This window comes from Molothrus aeneus, chromosome 12 (assembly GCF_037042795.1).
Source record: "Molothrus aeneus isolate 106 chromosome 12, BPBGC_Maene_1.0, whole genome shotgun sequence".
NCBI classification, from domain to species: Eukaryota; Metazoa; Chordata; class Aves; order Passeriformes; family Icteridae; genus Molothrus; species Molothrus aeneus.
The window spans coordinates 11,822,782-11,834,925 of NC_089657.1; positions in this window are offsets into that span (position 1 = coordinate 11,822,782).

Below are 12,144 nucleotides of genomic sequence, written 5' to 3' on the forward strand. Positions count from 1 at the left end.
TGCCATTTACACCCAGGAGTGCAGGTGGAGCTGGGGTTCTGTGAGAGTGCAGAGTTCAGGGTGGGTGCTCAGCAATGTTTTATCCCCACCACACATGGGTGAGTGCCAGTATGGAGTTGGGGTGGGCCCCATCACCAGAGGGGGATAAGCCCCAACTAGCAGCCCTTTCCTTGCAGCGTGCACCAAACCTCACCACTTCTAACCCCAAAATACCAATGTGGCCCAGCTCTTGCTCCCGAGGAACTGGGGGTCTTGTGCCGTGGGATTGCTTCCTCTCACTGGGGCCAACATCTCTTGGGTGTGCTCCCCTCTGCCTATTGTCACAGGTGTGGGGACGCCTGTGATCACTTCTCACACATTCCCCGTGCGTGGGGTTGAGCAGAGATTAGGGGTGCTGGAGAAGGAGGGTCCTTGCCTTAGACAGCAGGCTGTAGATGTGGACATCCTTCGTGTGCCTTTGAACAGCTTGGCTTTGGGGACTGTTGGGCCGGGGCCGATCCTCGGGAGCGCCAGGCAGCCGGGAAAAGCGGGCGGATGGTGCCCTCCGGCGGCCCCGGGGCCGCTGCCGCTGCCGGGGACCCCTCCGGCTCTGGGACAGCGAATTGAGATGTCCCTTCTGTTCTTTCAGTCTGTAGGGATGCTTTCCCTCCTCTGGTCTCTGCTTTTCCCTGGCTCCCCGATGCTGAACCCCACTCCCTGTCCCTCGGCCCGGGGAGATGCTGTGTGAGCATCAAGCTGCTCCTGAGCTGTGGGGCCAGACCCCTCTCTGGAGAGGAGCCACGGTGTTCCTGCAGCCCCAGGCTCTGAATCACCCCCAGGATCCTGAGCCTGGTCAGCTCCCACCCAAGGGGTGGTAACAAACCCCAGTCTTTAGGCTCAGGAAATCTGGGAATGATCTGGTCTTGGGTGGGCAGTGAAGGGGCTGTACAGGGATGGGATGACCCTGAGAACAGCCTGGTGGGATGGAGACCCCAGTGTGGGCTCTGTTTGGTGCTTGGGTGCCCCCAGTGTGGCTGCTAGCACAGCCAGCTTGGGCCCTGAGTGGACCCAGAGTGTCTCTTTCCTGTCCCAGCTGGAAAGGGCTGGGTCCCTGACAGTTTTCCTGTTTGGGTTACACCCCACAGTTCCCTAGCAGCCTGTCCCTCACAGGGTGGGTGGGGAGGGCAGCTCCCCTCCTGCTGCACCAGAGCCATGCAACAGAGCTCCTACAGGAATGGAGGAATATTTGGGCTGGGAAAATTAGGCCCTTTTGAGGTCTGACACCCAAGACCCCACTATGAGGCTTTCTGAGCAAATGGCCCTTGGGTCCCTGCAGAAGGTACATTGCCAGAGGTGTGACCCCTATCCTAACAAGAGGAGGAAAAGATGAGGGCTAAGATTGGATCAAAGAAGAAAGCCATGGAGGCAGCCATCTTTTGGCAGTTTTGTGTTCCACTTGGGATGCCTTTTGCAGCTGCAGTGTGCCTGGAGCTCTGGGCTTTGTGGTTTTCCGTATCCTTACCCTCGGCATAACCCTAATCCTAGGCTGGGCTTTAAAAGCCATCTTGGGTGACATCTCTTTCCAAGCAGAAATATGGGGATGGAGCCATGGTTTTGCAGTTTTGTGTTCCCCTTGGCATTCCTTTTGCAGCTGCAGTGTGCCTGGAGCTCTGGGCTTTGTGGTTTTCAGAACCCTAACCCCTGGTGCAACCCTTTCCCAGTGGTGGCTTGGAGGCACCTTTCGCCTCCAGCTGGATTTGCTGCAGCAGGGATTGGTGTGGGGGGTGATGGGTGCCCAGATCCCCCCCAACAGGCTTTGCTGGCTCAGCCATACGCTCACACCAGGCCAGCGGTGACAGATGTCTGCTGGAGCTGTCACAGGATGACAACAGAGTACAGAGCTCCCTGCCCTGCCCCACAGATGGGCTGAGGCAGGGCTGCCTTCAAAGCAAAGGGTGCACGTTCCCCAGCCTGCTGGGATTACAAAGTTAAGGGCTGGCATTGTTTTCCCAGTTTCAGAGGGGGTGGATACCAGGCAGGATTAGTCTGGCAAAGCTTACCAACGTGCTCAAAGGGGCACAATAGGACCTTGAAGAGAAGAAGCTGCACTGATGACAGACAGAGGAGCGTCTCTCAGCAGCCTCTGCCTCCTGACGCAGGCTGGATGTGCTCAAGCAGGTGCTGCTGCTTTGTGGCTCTGTCTCTGCCAGGACACCCCTCCCTTGTGCCCCAGGACCCCCCAGCATCACTGGGGCTGTGGGCAGGCCAACAGGGCACAGGCCTGTGCAGGGGAGAGAGGAGAGGAGAGGAGGTGGTGATCTGAGTGCTCTGTGCTGCTGACAGTCCAGGTCACCCCTGCAAGCCCCTGAGGTCTGTGCTGCTTGGTGTGGAAAGCGTGGTCACAAGGAAATTGGCAGCCTGTGCAGGCAGCCAGCACTGAGGTAGCACATTCTGCCTGAAAATAGGTCCTCTGTGGGCATGGGTAGGGGGCTATCCTCAGGGGGCTGGGGGCAGGGGTCAGGCAGACTGGATGCAGCTCCAGGAGTGGGGCTGTAGGGAGGGTATCACATGTAGGGTGTTGTTTCCCTGGGGTGACTGGTGACATCCTGAGCAGGCACTGAGCAGAGGGGAACCTGTGTCCCCTGCTCTGTGCAGGTTCTTTTATGCTTTCCCCATGATGTTCCTTCTTATGGGATTTTTGCTGACATCTCAGTAACCAGCAGCCAGATCTAACTGAGTAGAAAGATGTACCTGAACAGAGCTGCAGAGGTCAACAAAGCAGTGCCAGGGGCATTTACTGTAGCACAAGGAGCTGCTCTCCCAGTCAGCTGCAGTGATTGCTTGGGCTCCTTGCTGAAACCACAGCCTGGCAGCACCAGCTTTTGTTTGTCTGTGATAACTTATTAGCTCTGATAACTCGTTAAGTGGCAGGGTGTGCCATCACTTGCCTGGCCCAGCTCTGCCTGCATGGGTCGTGCATGGTCTTGGCACCAAACTGCTCTGCAACAGCCTGTGCCAGCTGAAGGCAGGTGCCACAGGTGCACCCAAACTGCCACACAGAGCCTCTGCCATGCTCACGGCCTGCCACATGCTGGGGCACTGCAAACCAGGCTGAGAACCAAAGAAGCTCAACACACCTCAGGTTTCCTACCTACCCAGCCTCAGCATGACTGTCCTGGAGCAGAGACACCAGACTCAGGCTGGGCTCTCTTTGGGGTGGCTGCAGGGGGTTTTGCTGTCAGCATGGTCCCCTGGAGCAGCTGGAGCATCCGTTGGGCTGCGTGGGGCTGCCATGGCGTGTTTGTGAAACCCAGCACGCCTGCGGTTGACCAGAGCGCTGAAATAAGCCCGTCCGGAATTGGTGCACTGCTCTGTATCCTGATGTGGTGAGCAGCTCCGACTGGGGAGGGTGGGGGCAGCCCCCCTGGGGTGGCTGGTGGCAGAGGGACAGCAGGAGCTTGGCAGCACCGGCATGGGGACCACGCGCAGGGCCCCGCCGGCACCCGGAAAGCTCAGCCAGGCACCAACGGAACTGTGATAAAAATGAATGTGACCAGGACAGCAGTGCAGGGGAGATTAATGTCAGATTGTCAGAGGGGAGGAAACTCAGGCAGACAGCACTCAAAACAGATACTGGAGCACATTTGGGGGGGCCAAAGGGGGTAGATGCTGCTTTTCTCAGCATTGCTGCATCTGCAGATCTGCATCCCCCCCTATAGCCTTTGAGGAGAGAGGAAGGGACAAAAGGTTTACCTGAAGTGTGTCTACCACCCTTGCCAGCCCTGTCCTGCAAATCCTCCCACCTCTGCAGGCAGGGGACCTGCCCCTCTATACCAGCCTGAACAGGAACATCAACACTGCTTGCTGCCTGATACCTTGATGTACATGTCTTGTGGGTCCTGCCCAAGCTGGGTTTGCTCTGCTGCCTATCAGCAAAGCTTTGACTGTGATGGGAGCACTCCCTGCTGCAAGAAGGTGCTTCTCCGTGGCTGTGTGAGGAGCAAAGCTCCCCTCATCACTGGTATCATCTGCTCCGGCCTTGCCCAGAGAAAGACTTGTTGTTCACTGTCTCCCCCACTGCCTGGTCCCGGTATCACCACAGCTTCTTCAGGACCCCACAGCTTCCACCCATGCAGCTACAACAGCCCCCCAGAGGCCTCCTTTGCTCCATCACCTTTGGTGCACTGGTTTTGCCTCTGCCCTCCTTGCTGCTCTGTCTGATGACACACTCTCTCCCACCTGAATGAGGCACTCCATGTCCTTACCTAGCCTCCACTGCCTCACCTTCCTCCCAATTCCCATCTGTGCCCTGGGCACTGGGTATGTGTCTCCCAAAAAATTATCCAAGCCCCTTAACACCTGCCCGTGGCATCTCACCAGACAAAAGCCTCACTGGGATAAATCAGAGAAGAACAGCCCCAAAGCAAGACTTAAATAAGTAGTTACAGGAGCTGGGGTTCAGTGGGGCTATGTCCACCCTGTTCACAGCTTTGCCCTATCTCCATCCCTAATCCTTCCCATTCTGCCCTGCATCCCTCTCTGCATGCCGAGTCTGGCGTTCAGCTCCGTGCTGGCCCGGCTGAGCCAGCAAAACCCCTGGAAACACCAGCCCAGGGTGGGCCGAGGCAGGGGAGCCGGATTGTCCCTTTGTCCCCGCGGCGGACAGGGACAACCTGCGGGCTTGCAGGGACCCCTGGTGGCAGCCGGTAGCCGGGGGACCTGCGGGGACAGCCCTGCATCCCGCGGGGCCGGGGAGCGCCTGCATCCTGGAGCGGCAACGCTGCAATCTCACAGCAAGGAGGGGGCTCCTACCTACAGCATCCCCCGAGCAGCCGCAGCTCCTGCTCTTCTGCCGGAGGAAGGAGAAGAGGAACTTTTTTCTCCCCTAGGCTGGATGAAGAGTCAGGGAGAGGCATTTTCCATCTCGGTAGCTTCCCTTCACGCCAGTCTGCAGGGCAGTGGGGGGAGAGGCCGGCTGCAAGCACATGCTCCTGTGCTGGCCGAGCTATTGTCAAGGTGATGCATGCTCCTGGCTGTGAGGCTGGAGATGGGCAGTGCCAGAGTGGGAGCTGACAGTCCTGGGCACAGACAGCAGGACTGGGTGACAAAATCTTCTGTGACCACTCAAGAGTAAATCATGCAGGACCAAGGTGTGCAGTGCCTGTCTGGGCTGTCTTGTTCCCTCACTACCCACATTGGGTATCCAGGGATGCTGAATGCACGCAATAAAAATTGAAGTCCACCTGCAAGTCATCAGTGAAGTGTAAGGATAACAAATTTTGGCACTGTCCTCCAATAGAACTGTTGCCAGTTCATAAAGCTGCCATATGAAGGTGCCCCGTGGCACAGTAACTGGTGTCCCAAAGGCAGCAAAAGCTGCTGCCTGTTCTAATTCTCTGGCATGGGAATGTCCCAAGGTGGAGGTTACCCCCAGTCCTGTGGGCAGAGCTGACCTAGGACCCCCAATGCTGTGGGCAGAGCTGACCTAAGACCCCGCATGGGCCGTGCAAGCAAAGGCAGGGGGCACTGCGGGCACGGGAACCAGCAGGGCTGGGGTGAGCAGGGCGGGCAGGCAGGGTGCCAGCCCAGCTCACTGCCTCTGGGATGGGCATCCTCCTGTGTTCCTGGCTCCTGCAGCTGCTGCCCATGCTCTGCACCCATCACTCACAGAGCTGGTGCTGTTCACAGGGTACTCTCGGACTGCTGGATGGGATAAAGCCAGGAGGTTTTTGGATCCATCCACCTTCTGGAGAGCTGCAGCCTCGTTCAGAAGTGAGTGTCATTCATTTATCTGGATGATGAGGAATCCTTCAACCCCTGTAGTTTTATCTCACAAGCTCCTTTTCAAACAAGCCAGGTGTTATGTATCCCAAACAGCACGCCGTGATAGGAAGGACACTCGGCTAGGATTCTCACTCTGATGCTCTGGTTATATTATTTCTTTTTAGCCTTAGCACCTCAGTAATTCACCTGCCCAGAACTGGTACTCACTTGATCTTCTGTTCCTCAGCTCACACCTTGTCCCAAATCATGTGCATGTGCTCTTTTACCACCAGGTTCTCTAAATCCTCCTCCTCATCCCTCTCTGAATGCCTTGAGCTTGTATAATCTCCCTGCGTGCCAAAGAGTGTTGGTGTGCACACTGAGCAGCAGAGAAGTGTGTTGGTGTGCACATTGAGCAGCAGAGAAGTGTGTTGGTGTGCACACTGAGCAGCAGAGAAGTGTGTTGGTGTGCACATTGAGCAGCAGAGAAGTGTGGTTTTGGCTGCCTGAGACCCTGAGCAGCTGGATCTGGCTGAGGACACCATCCTACCTTTCAGTGGCAGCAGCCCCGGGGGCTGGCCCTGAGCTCCTCACTGTCATTTCCTTCACCAGTCCCTATTTCTCTTTGCACAGCAGGTTTACCAAAGAGGTGCCAAGCATCCCCATCACCTTCCCCATGCCTCTTCGGATCCACTGCCACTGTGATGCTGCTCTGTGGGCAATGAGCATGAACATTTCACCATGGGAGGGTTTTTGGTAAGCCAGCATCTCCAGATCTTGGTCCAAGCCCAGCAAGTCCTGGACCACTCCAGTCAGGACCAGTTCAAGAGTCAGAGGGCAAGAAGTACCCATGATCTTTTTGCTTGTGTAGCTGGCTGAGAGCAAAATGTTGACCTAATGACAAGCTCAGGCAGAGCCTTTCACAGCCACCCAGTAGCCTTGTGCAGTCAGGAACTGTGAAGGACAGAGGGACACCACCAGGTTGTCTCTTCAGCAGCTGGATGTGGCAGAGTGGCAGGGTCAGAGGCACAATGACATGGAGGGAACCTCACAGCCTGAGCCAACATCTCCCCTTGCTGGGGAGGGACCCAACACAATGTGCAGTGTGGCTCCTGCTTCAGCTGTGAGCTCACAGCTTCTCTGCTCTCACTCTCAGCTCCTCTCTTTTGAGTGTCCCGTGACGTGCTGAGCTCAGAGCCGTGGGACACTCAGGTTGCTCTTTACCGGGCCCGGCTTTCTGCATCCTGCGCTGTCGGGCTGAGGCAGCCGCCTCCCTCCCTGCTGGCCAGGCGCTGCTCTGCACCTCAGGGCTGTGCCTCGTCAGCCACTGCCATGCTCAGCCCTCGTGTCCCCATGGCACAAGGATGCTCCCCATCATCTTCGGAGCCCCTGGCACAGCGGAGGCTTCAGGCTGGGCACTACAGAGAGCCACACAAGTGACACAATTGGAGGACATCCCCAGACACCAGAGCCACCAAAGCTGGCTCTGCCATGGCAGGCAAGGCCCACACTGACCCTGTGGTGCTCCTCCAGCTTCGGTTGCATGGCTGCTGTCCTTGGGAGGAGGACAAAACTCAACAGGGCAGGTTGGAGCCCTGCACAAGATGGCAGTGGGGCTGGGCAGGGAGGATGGGGGTCCCAGCCTGCCCACCATGGCCCCAGTGGGGTGGGTTGCCTTGGCTGTGCCTCAAGAGCCTGGAGCAGCCCCAGAGGAGCTCCCTGTGCCCTGAGGACGTTTCCTGTTTGCTGAAGCATCGGCCCTTCAACCGCCGCCAGTCCTGTGCTTCCGGCAGGGGCTCCCGCCCGGAGCCCCCCTGCATTATCAGCTCACCAGATGCCTTTTTCAGGATACTGTGGTAAAACTGTGCCGGGCAGGCGCTGTCATTTGGGGTTTTCTCTCATGTCAGCTTTGAAGACAAATTGGACGAGGAGGAGCAAGAAGGGGGGGAAAGAAAAAATAATAAATTTAGGCAAAAAAAAAAAAGAAAGAAAGAATGATGCTTGCCACCATCCTAGGCCAGAGCTGGCCCGTGTGCCAGCGTGGCAATGGGTCCCCCAAGCGGTGTGGGCAGCAGTGGCCAGGGACAGGGCAGGTGGGGGTGTCCAGTATGGCAGTGCCACTCCCCTGGCGCTGTCGGCCTCTAGTGGCAATGGAGGCAGTGAGGTGTCATTGCAGAGCCCTGGGCCTCATGGGCCCCACCAGCACCACGGGGGTCTTCTCCCATCCCTCTGTGCACTGCTGCCCACTGGGACATGTCCTCATCCCCATGCTGCTGCCTGGTAAGACATGGTCCCCCTCTAGGACACAGACCACCTTGCAGTGGTGAGGGAGCGGGTGCTGGCAAAGAGGGTATGAGATATCCCTTACCCTCTGGCCAGAAGCAGCTCAAACCGGCCAAACCAGTCTCTGGGCCTCTGGTCCAAAGCCACCAGATGGTGCTGGGCAGCTGACAGACTGGGTAGACTAGGAGCCAGGCAGCATTACTGGGGATGGAGGGAGGGAAATGGTGGAACAGGAGATGGGAAGTCTGTCTTTCCATTTGTGGAGCCTGGCAGGGAATGCTCACCAGGTCTGCCACGGGGATGGGGTACCCATGGTTGTGGGCCCCACTGCAGGAATGGTCCATGGACAGATGGAGGGGACAGACCATGGATGCTGCTGACCCTGAGGACTTGCCAAAACTCCCTGTGCTGGTGCAGGGTGTGCCCAGCTGTGATGAGGGTGTGCTCCCTGGGGCTGTAATGCAGCAGGCAGCATTAAAGCATGGCTGCTTGCATGGCACTTGGTACGTGCTCCAGCTCTGCTTCCCGCTGAAATGGCAGGGTCAGCTCATCTGGAAGAGATAAAACAGGTATGTGTTTGTACATGCTCCCCCAAGGTGTACAGGGACATGGCAGTCCCAGAGCCAACCACAGACCTGCAGGATTTGCACTGAGTTAAGCCCAGTGATTTTCTTTTGCTGGATGAAAAATGTGGTTGGTCCTTGCAGAGCAGAGGGTAGGTGTCAGCATGGGGAGGGGAGAAAGGGTCCATGGTATGGAAATAGTACTGGGCTATCCCCACCCACAGAGGATGGATGAGGGGCTGGCTAGGGCCACAAGCTGTGGGTGGGAGTTACCAGGCACTTAATATAAAACCTGATTTTTTCCCAGCCCTTGAGTTTGAGCATTCACTGGAGGATGGGTTGGACCTTCTGGGCTGGTCTTCAGGTCTAGATTTTCCCTTGGAAGACTCTAAACAAGTCAAAGAGGGAGAAGCTGTTCTCTGGCTGCCTGGGACCACAGGAGAAGCTGTGGGTATCACCCTGGTGAGCAGGGGAGGTGTGGGAAGGTGGTGGGAGCAGTGAGATGTCTGTGCAAGGCAGGTGGCTGTGCTGTGCTGGGATCTGAAATCATGGCTCGCTTTCACCAGCAAATCTTGCATTTGTGTGGTTTCCTTTTCCTTCTGCTCCGTACACTTTTTTTTCCTTCTCTCTTTGTTTCTTTTGCAGCAGAGGCAAATTTCAGCCCTTCCAACCTTTTGGCTCCAAACTCTGCACAGGAATACAACTGAACACAAACTCCCAGAAGGGCTCAGCTTTAATCACATGTGAGATGTTAATCTGCTGGAGGGTCTCAAGTGCTCCTATATTTGAGCCTTTCCTTCTGCTGTTCTGCAATCCCCCTGGCAGATGCCTCCCAACTCCTAACAACCTCCCCAGGCTATTTTCTCTGAGCAAGATCACAAGTGAACTTTCTGTCTCAGAAAAGCTTCTGTGAAGAGCAGCAGAGACAGTCCTTCAGCAGCTCCCACCTCTCTCTTGAAGGCCTGGCTATTTTTTAAGGAAAATGGAGATGGTCCTCTGCACCAGGTTGGGATTCCCCCTGCCCAGAGGTCTCAGGTTAAATGGCACGAGTGTGGCTGAAAGGAAGAGGAGCCCTCATGCCTGGATTCCCTGGTGGCAGTGCCTACATCCCTGCCCAGTGTTGGCTGTGATGCTTTGGAAACCTGCTGGCTCCAGTTCCTCACACCTGCCAAGCCTGGAAGAAATAAAGGATATCCTTGCAAAGCAGCAGCTGGAGTTCAGGGAGATCCCAAAGCCAGCCAAAAATGGTGCCAGCATGGCCAGCCCTGGCCAGGGACCTGCTGGAGTGGCCCAGGTGGCAGAAGCCAGCATGGTGACAGTGGCTGGAGGAATAAAGCAAGCCCCACTTGAGCCACATGGATGAGAGACTGAGCTCCCTAACAGCTCCATTTGGGCTGCCCTGCAGTGGGTCCTTCCTGTCCTCAGTGGGCACCTTGGGTCACACATTTGGCAAGGAGCATTACCTGGGCACATCATAGAGTCTGAGCAGGGAGATCATTTGAAAACCACCTTGGATGTATTTACAGTTTGTAAACCCCAACCATGGGAGAGAGATTTTGAAGCCAGATCCCCTAGAGCCCTCAGAGCTGATGAGGAGCCAGCAAACAGGTGACAACCTTCCTAACCCAATAATCCTCATCCCTTGCCCCACCCCATGGACTGGAAGCTGCTTCCTTTAAATTTGGCAGGGACAAACAGCTAGAGCCCTAATTAGTCCATTTGCTGCATCAGGTGTTGCTGCTCTGCCTCTCCCCTGGCTCCTGCAGATCCTAAGCTCATGGTAGGTGCTGCGGTTTTTCCTTTATTTCTCATTTATTCACAGTAGTAAATTTGCAGGAATCTAGAAATGGCTCAGGTTTCTAGGTCACTCTGCTGCTGTGTGTTTGTTAAAAGGTTCCCTGGTGTATGTGCTGCTGCAGGAGCAACACTGAGGCAGAAAGGGCTCAAGGGAGCAGAGTGTGGGAGGCACATCCCCTCAGGGAGGGTGGCAGAAAGGAGCTGTGTGGAGAGCACTGAGGCATCACTTCTGCACTGGCTGTTTATTCTCAGCCTCAGGAACTGGGGCAGCTCTCTTTGGGGACCTTTCCAGCTCTCCTTTCTAGCTGGGGCTGCCTGCATTCATCCTATTTATAGCTGCTGTCTTTGCAGATGTAATTTCCATTAACAAGCAGTATCTGAAGCTGCCCAGTAGCTTTGTGGGCTGTCTGCTGATTGATCAGATACCCTTGGGGTACAAAGGCACAGGCACTGTCAACCCCACAGAGCTTTCTAACAGGCACCACAAGCTCCACGCTACCCTGAGGGGTCTGAGCTGTGGCTCCAGCCAGGCAGAAGTGGTATTTTCTGAAGGGTGGCACTGCTTTTCCTCTGCTGGGGGAATGGAGAGTTAAGGGTATCTTTGGGATCACCAGTTTGATCCTTCTCCTCATCCTCTGGACCTGCCTGCTTTGGCTGGGTGCAACAGGCAGCCCTTGTCTGGCTTTGGATGTCCCTGGTACTCCCCGAGTATGGTGTGTGCTCTGGCTCGATGGATTAATGACAATTTATTTGATTTTAGCTATTTGCAGCTGGTCAGGCAGGACTCACTGTCTCAGGGTGCCCCACAGCACCTGCACAGGGAGCAGATAGGCAGGGATTTAGGCTTGCTCACTCTGCTGCCAGGTGAGGTTTGTGGGCATGGGACAGAGCTGGCACCTGGTGACAATGTGGTGGGTGCCTGGGCTCAGGCCTGCTGCAGAACACTCCTGACTAACAAACTACTTTGGAAACTGTGTGGTCTAGGGCAGAGGACTTTCCAACTAACTGCATCCTCTGTGCAAGGAGAAAAGTATTCCAGGAGAGGATAAGGACAACTTTTATCTCAGATGAAAGAGGCTAGTATGGAGCAGGGTCAAGTGTGTCTGTGACAGACCTGGGCTTGTAGGTCCAGCACAGAGGAACAGCTGGGCAGGTAGCCTGGCAAAGGGTTGGAAAGTGTCCTGCTGCTTGTGCAGATCCAAGCACAGGGCTGGCAGGAGCACTGAGCCATGGGGGCTGTATTTGCCTCAAGCCAGTGTGCCACACAGGGTGCCAGTGCAGTACTGTGGCAAACCTTCACTCCCCAGCACAGCCACGTTTGGCATCAGTCTCCTCATGAGCCACTGGTCTGTGGGGCAGCCACGTGCTTTGCCTGGTGTGCAGGCAACCTCCAGACCCTCTGCAGAATCTGCTTCCCCACAGGAACTGCAGGTGCCCAGTGGAGAAGGCTACACACCCCTTACCACCCCTGCCCTGCACACACACCCACCCAGGGGCAGCTGCCACCATCTGCAGTTCAGGGCAAAGAGAGGGACACAGCCCCTTCTGGCTTTTTCTGTATGAGGGTCTCTAACCACTTTGATCTAAACAACTATGCTAGGCAAAGGCAGTCGGGGAGAACCATATTGCTCTCTGCATCCATGTCTGGAGCATTCAACAGTGAACCAAGGCAAAGATGTACAGGAAAAAATCTTAGGAGACTGTTATTAGCAGGGGATTACATACACTCCCAAGTTATCTAAGTGTAAGGACCTACATG